The sequence below is a fragment of the Misgurnus anguillicaudatus genome, chromosome 20 (assembly GCF_027580225.2).
Source record: "Misgurnus anguillicaudatus chromosome 20, ASM2758022v2, whole genome shotgun sequence".
Lineage (NCBI taxonomy): Eukaryota > Metazoa > Chordata > Actinopteri > Cypriniformes > Cobitidae > Misgurnus > Misgurnus anguillicaudatus.
This window is the reverse complement of record NC_073356.2, coordinates 816978-824371: the sequence shown is the minus strand read 5'-3', so window position 1 is coordinate 824371 and position 7394 is coordinate 816978. Positions and strand designations below refer to the sequence as shown.

The following is a 7394-nucleotide window of genomic DNA, read 5'->3' as shown; positions in this document are numbered from 1 at the left end:
ACTAAAATTAGAGACATAAAAATAAATATATCTAAAATGATTACGTAAATATAATTTTTTTTAAAAAGGCCTAACAGTCAATATGAATTAAATATAAATGAACAATTATTACAAATATATTTAATTACCTAATAATGTCTTAATAATTATCATCTTTCTTACCAGCAATGAGCTTAGCTCGATCATTATAAGCCAAGCCAATGCGCGTGATCTCAATAAAGAAACATGAAGCTCAATCAGCATTTCTGCATTATGCAGGACTTGCTTGTCGTATTCTGTCCTCTTATTTTGAGTTTCTCTATTTTCTAGATATTGATTAGTTATTATTTACTGTTGGGCCTTGTTATTCACCACACAGCAAATATCATCGTGTGTTTATTAAATCACGTGTACTGTAAGAGATTGAATCAATATTGATTTGATTCAACATCAATTCTTCATAAAACAAATAAATCCGGCAAAAATGTGCCAAAGCTATCTGTTGCACTGTGTTGAAGCATCCACCAAATTACTTGCTTTTACATTCATGATTTTAAAAGGTTTAAGAATGTCTGGTTGTAAAATGTAATATAATATTAAGATAAAAATATAACAAAAAAATATTATTTAAGTTGTAATAAACACATTAAAAATAAGATAATTTTCCCTTCACAAGAATGCGATTTGTGGTTCATTCTTAAAAAACAAAAGCGTGTGTAACCCGGGTAATCAAGTTACTAGTTAAGATGAAGAATTATAAAATAATAATAAAGTGAAATATAATAAAATAATTAAGTGAAGAAAAGTTAAAAAAGTAAGAAAGGAGGAAAGTTCTAGAAGGAAAACTGTTTTGCCCAATCACAGCCCTTATTTCAGTGACTGACTCTCCAAAGAGCCAATGTTAGCAGCGCTTTCATAAGCCCCGCCCACAACCTGCAGTGGCGCTGCTAGACTGTCAGTTTGAAAGACAGAGTGGGAGAGTGAAACGGAGCAGCTACACAGAGCGATATTCAGAGATTCTCTATAAGAAAGTTTTAAAACAGATCGCGAATAACTTTGAATGCAGTAAATAGTCATATTTCTGAATTAATTCGATTACGTGAAGTTGTCATTGGAGTGAGAGGACGACAAAGCGAAGATTTGTGAACTGAAAGTGGATGAAATCCAACGGAGAATTGGATTGTTGCAAATGAACTTATTTGAATATATATGAAGTTATTGCCTTGGTGAGTCACATTTTACGTAATACATGATTTGAGAAAAGTGTCATTAACTATCCGTGTGTCTCAATTCGTTCCCTAGCTCCCAAGGTCGTGAATCAGTATATCGTGTACACAGGTTCGGGCACTGGTAAGGACCCTAGCTCACTTCACATTGGGACGATGTTCACTTATTTTTCTGTCACGGTCAAACAGTACATTGTGCAAAATGCTGTCATTATTCTCTTACATATCTGTGCATAAAATTGGAGGCATATAATTACATTTTAAATGTAATAAATATATTTACAATTTTAAATAAATATTATTCTTTTAAATATTGAGCAGATTGTGGTCCCTTACTGTGTAGCAATGTGTGTTTATATTTACAAGTAAAACAAACGTTTGTCTTTATAAAAGTTCTGTAACATTTCATAAAGTTTATTGAGTTGGATCACGTGATGTTCGATTGGCGAGCTTCAGAAAAGGTCATGTGATTTCCGGTTAGGGAACATAGGGATCATCGATGCTCACTGGTTTTTGCGTTGCATTGTGGGAATTTTTAGGGAACGAACGTTCCAGTGCACTGAACGGATTTTGCAATTGAGACAGCCCTTAAATGGCCGACTCCCTGATCAGTGTCTGACGTGATTAAATATGCACAATGGCGAGCCACCAACGAACCTGTTTCCACTTTGAACTGTGCTAAAATTCACCAACTGGTAGGAAATTTCCAATTTTTTCTTGCTTTTGGACACAAAAGACTCTCGTTCATTGAACTCTTGATATTTTTTCTTCTACCAAAAAGGAGAGATTGTCTTTTGAACTTGAGCTCAATGAAAGAGTTTAATAACTCTTGTTACTGAACTGAATCATTTGATTCACAGACTGTGTTCAACTGAGTCGTTTGATCTTTATTCAAACTGAACTGAATCATTTGATTCACAGACTGTGTTCAACTGAGTCGTCTGATCCTTATTCGAACTGAATTGAATCAATATTGATGCATTGGTGTATTTTCAACTCATATTTCTGACTATTCTGTTGAGTTTGGAAGAGAAAGTGATCTGTTCTGAGAAATTTCAATCACATAGAGTGTTTTGAGTTACATTGAATGTCTAACAATACCTTTTTTGGGGTTTATTGAATGTAATATTTTGTTGAAGGTTATATTATTTGCAAAATATTTTGCCTGAAGTGAAAGAATCACACACTACTGTTTTATTTTGAAGTTATATTTATTTTTACATTTTGTGAAGAGTGTTAAACTTCAAATTGAATTGAATCTGTCAAACTGTTGAATTCTTGATCCTATAAGAAATGAAAGAAGATTGTTGTTAATTGTTTATCTTCACTGTTAACAACTGATTTGATGCCTGTGAATTATTCATTGAGACAAATAACAAAATAGAAATTTTTTATAATAATACAATTCACTGAATCAGAACAAAACTTTGTCAGTCACTTACTCACCTGCTGTACTGCCTCCACTCTCCAGTAGACGTTCCTTACTTCTGATATACATTGGCCCATACTGAAAATTATCACTAGCTGTAGCGCATCAGTCACGTTGCACGTTACATGTTACAACTTTGGCGAGCCAGCCAGGAGAGAGGACGCAGCAGAAATTAAGGTGAATAACTACTGAGAACGACGTACAGGGAATCAGACAAACAGACAAAATGGATGTTGTAGGGAGAGAAAATGTCAATGTGCAAAATGCAGTCATCGTTAGTGGAGTAACACTGATTGAAGAGGACCCAGTTCTAGAAACATACCTTTCAAGATTTGGCTCTGTACGACGCAACCTGCTAATTGATGATCCGCAGTCAGAGTTTCATCGCAATGCAATAGTAGAGTTCACACACAGGTCAGCTTTGAGCAATCTCGAGCCCCAGCTGCCTCTAACTTTAGTGAGCCCCACTAATACAGACATTGTGTTCTGTGTGCGCGCCCTGGGTACGGTTCACACCCCCACCATTGGTACTGCCACTGTTGAGTGCTTGGAGAAACTACAAGAAATAGCAAGCGCCAACGGAGAAACTTTACAAGATGTCCTCCAACGAGAGTTGATGAAGGTTGGTGGGGCGAAAACTCCAGTTGATGTGCCACTAGGGACAAACCCCTTGACAAGCGCTACTAGCACCCCCTCAAGGTTGGAAAGATTCAAGTCACCCTCTGTCTTGAGATTGGAACCCGAAAACTACGGTGGCCGTCAGGGGTCACTGCCTTGCAATGAAAGAAAACACATGCAAATAGAAAAAACACCAGAAAATCAAGAAAACATCTTCATCAGTTTGACAACACATGCGCTGCAGATATCGCAACACATCCAAATACAGAAACGCGTTGCAAATATCACAACACGACCAAAAACAGAAACGCGTTCCAAATCTTACAACACATCCAAATACAAAAACGCGTTGCAAATCTCACAACACAACGGAAGTGTTTCAGGGGGGTCACAAAAAGTGATGCACCGGTCTGAGAAGTGTTTTCGGTTTACATTCAATTCGTCCGTGGAGCTTTTGTGAGTTTACATCGATCAAATGTAAGTTTTTCTTGTTTATTTTAATATCCTAATTGCATATTTTTTTAGCCTTTCTATTATTATTAGCCTATAGACTCAAATAACTTGACGAAATACATAATAAACTGTGAAACGTTGTGTTAGCTGGCTTAGTTACACAAATGTCACTAGATAGTGTTCTAGGAGGACAATAAATACCACATTCTTCATTAAAACAAGTAAAAATAACGTGTGTGTGTGTGTGTGTACACGTGTGTTTCTATGGGAGGTTTTTGTATTAATAATAGCTTATTGAATGTCTAACCAAACGTCTTGTGTGTGTGTGTTTTATTTTCAGGCAGCAAACATACTGTTTATAACTATATATAATAGTGTTAATTCAAGTTGTTTTTCATATTTTATTTACACATTTATCAGTTTTATATCATCTCTTTTATTAATGTCTGAAACTTGTTTAATTTATATTGTGTGCTATGTGATTTTACGAATAGTTAACATAATTATTCTGTATTTTGTCTTTCTATTCTTCTAGGAAAGCTAAAGGACCTGCTATTACATTGAGAGCATCCTGAGCAGATGCAGTGTGATATGGTAGCATGATAGAAATTAACTGCAAGAGCCTGTAGAGAGGGATAAAGTCTACTGAGTGGAACACCACTGCCTTCCTTTTCACATTTGACAAACTAACGCACCAAAATTAACCAGAGTTTTGTTAGGTAGCTTTAAATTTGAGCTTGGGGCTTGTGTCAGACTGGTCTATCATTGTATCTATTCCAGAGCAAGATTTCTACTGCAAACTAAATAAAAATTAAATTGCATTAAAAAAACATTTGTTTACTAGCTTAAAACAACATAACATATAACAAATAACACGTTTTCTAATTGTAACACAATTTTAAGTTAAAGTTAAGCATCAGGGCCATAATTTGTATTTTTCATTAGTAACAGCTTATGTTTTGTAGCTCAACTTCTGACAGTTTTAGATGCTGGTAGGTGATAATCTGGTCATACAGATTTACAATGTTAATGTTAATCTGAGAATGGTGATTATTTGTAATTATTTCTCTTGATTCTTTGTAGACCACTGCATTGTATTTCATATCATATCAGCTGCATATGAAGATGCATAAATTGGATTGACATTAAACATCTTGTTCAAAGATTCCTCTCCTGATTTTCTTACTGGAATCTGCTCCATATTTAGCCACCTCAACCAGCTAAACCTTAAATGTAGTGAAGCTAACTACAACCAGAACATCAATCTTATCGCTTTGACATGTACTGTATGACTTTTATTTGAATTAATAATACTATAACATCTTACAATGTTGATACTTCTTTTTAGTTCCTGCTTAGAACTTCTCGTAAAGGACAATGCTGTTAATAAACTTGCAGTAAAGCTGATTGATTGCCTATTTGTTTACTACAAATACCATAGCTATATGCAAATACAGTAACAAAACTATTTCTTTTCTATCATCCTTGGTAGGTTATTTTCTATTTTTATCAAATTACTTACATTTTAAGATTATAAATCTTGCTGTTTCCTTTTCTTCCCTAAAATGAAAGAGTGTTTTTAAAGGAATCAAAGAAATTATTTTAAATATTCTCTCTTAAATATGCAAATGAAAAATGCATTTGAAGTTTAAAGCCTTTATTTTCATATGTATAGATACCTGTACAATGACATTCTTCCTTTTTATTGCCACATTACATTAAACTGTGGTTGTCATTAAAATAATAAACTAGAAAGAAACCTGTTATACAATATAATGTTGTCTGTGCAGTGTAAGTGTGACATGCTTGCCAAGTATGCAGCGCATACTCAAAAATGTGACCTCTGCATTTAACCCATCCCAGTAAATGGTGAACACACATGGAGCAGTGGGCAGCTATTCCTTCAGTGCCCGGGGAGCAATTGAGTTTAATGTGCCTTGTTCAAGGACATCACAGTCGCAACCTGCCGGCAGAGACGGAAACTGGAACTGGCAACTTTCGGGTTACAAGTCCAACCCTCTAACCACTAGGCTATGACTATGTGTATCAAAACCTGCAGTATTAAACTAATGTTTGTGTAGAGATTAAAATAATGACAGTGATATTGGGGTCAATTAATGTTTTTGACATATTGAACACTGAGGGCTGCTGGATAAAACGGTTCCTCAATCTTTACGTCCTGTAGCTTACACTTCTGTATGTATTGCCAGAGGATGTAGGTGGAAACAGTTTGGTATAAGTGGGCATTTTAACAATGGAACCGGCTCCTTTCTGTACTGTGTTCCTCTCAGTAGACTTTATCCCTCTCTACAGGCTCTTGCAGTTCATTTAAATCATGCTACCATATCACACTATGCATCTGGTCAGGATTCCCTCAATGTTAAAACAGGTCCTCTAGCTTTCCTAGAAGAATAAAAAGACAAAATACAGAATAATTATGTTAACTATTCGTAAAATCACATAGCACACAATATAAAATAAACAAGTTTGAGACATAATAAAAGAGATGATATAAAACTGATAAATGTGTAAATAAAATATGAAAAACAACTTGAATTAACACTATTGTATATAGTTATAAACAGTATGTTTGCTGCCTGAAAATAAAACACACACACACACACACACACACACACACACACACACACACACACACACACACACACACACACACACACACACAAGACGTTTGGTTAGACATTCAATAAGCTATTATTAGCACAAAAACCTCCCATAGAAACACACGTGTACACACACACGTTATTTTTACTTGTTTTAATGAAGAATGTGGTATTTATTGTCCTCCTAGAACACTATCTAGTGACATTTGTGTAACTAAGCCAGCTAACACAACGTTTCACAGTTTATTATGTATTTCGTCAAGTTATTTGAGTCTATAGGCTAATAATAATAGAAAGGCTAAAAAAATATGCAATTAGGATATTAAAATAAACAAGAAAAACTTACATTTGATCGATGTAAACTCACAAAAGCTCCACGGACGAATTGAATGTAAACCGAAAACACTTCTCAGACCGGTGCATCACTTTTTGTGACCCCCCTGAAACACTTCCGTTGTGTTGTGAGATTTGGAACGCGTTTCTGTTTTTGGTCGTGTTGTAAGAATTTGCAACGCGTTTCTGTATTTGGATGTGTTGTGAGATTTGGAACGCGTTTCTGTTTTTGGTCGTGTTGTGATATTTGCAACGCGTTTCTGTATTTGGATGTGTTGCGATATCTGCAGCGCATGTGTTGTCAAACTGATGAAGATGTTTTCTTGATTTGCTGGTGTTTTTTCTATTTGCATGTGTTTTCTTTCATTGCAAGGCAGTGACCCCTGACGGCCACCGTAGAAAACCCAGCCAAAGCAACCAAAGGCGCAATGTCGCCCCACTGTTTGAACGATGCTGACTCTGTTGAGACCATATCAGTGAAATTTCCCACGTCTGCTGTGCACCCCCCAGGTGTCCAGAGAGTAGTAATGGAGCATATTGTAAAGACAAGTGATCCTGTGTCCCCGCACAACACCTCATTCCGTCTGGCGGGCAAGTGTTGATTACCTGCTAAACGAGCCATACCTTCCAGAGTCACACAAAACACGCAGGATTTTAGATAGTTTGTTACCACCAGATTCTGACATTATCAAACATGTGAGCCCACTTGCCCCTTCGACAGAGTGCCTTAAGCTG

At 35.9% G+C, this 7394-nt stretch overlaps 2 long non-coding RNA genes across 2 annotated transcripts; one reads left to right on the top strand and one right to left on the bottom strand.

The window, feature by feature from the left end:
• Positions 1–3612: 3612 nt before the first annotated feature.
• LOC129439462 (uncharacterized) lies at positions 3613–4868 on the top strand. The gene is made up of 2 exons (XR_012359594.1): positions 3613–3729; positions 4241–4868. It is a non-coding gene; the product is annotated as an uncharacterized lncRNA (long non-coding RNA).
• A 477-nt stretch (positions 4869–5345) lies between these two features.
• Positions 5346–7059, bottom strand: LOC129439460 (uncharacterized). Its single transcript, XR_008642817.2, has 2 exons — positions 6673–7059; positions 5346–6108 (listed from the first exon to the last, which is right to left on the bottom strand). It is a non-coding gene; the product is annotated as an uncharacterized lncRNA (long non-coding RNA).
• Positions 7060–7394: the final 335 nt, after the last annotated feature.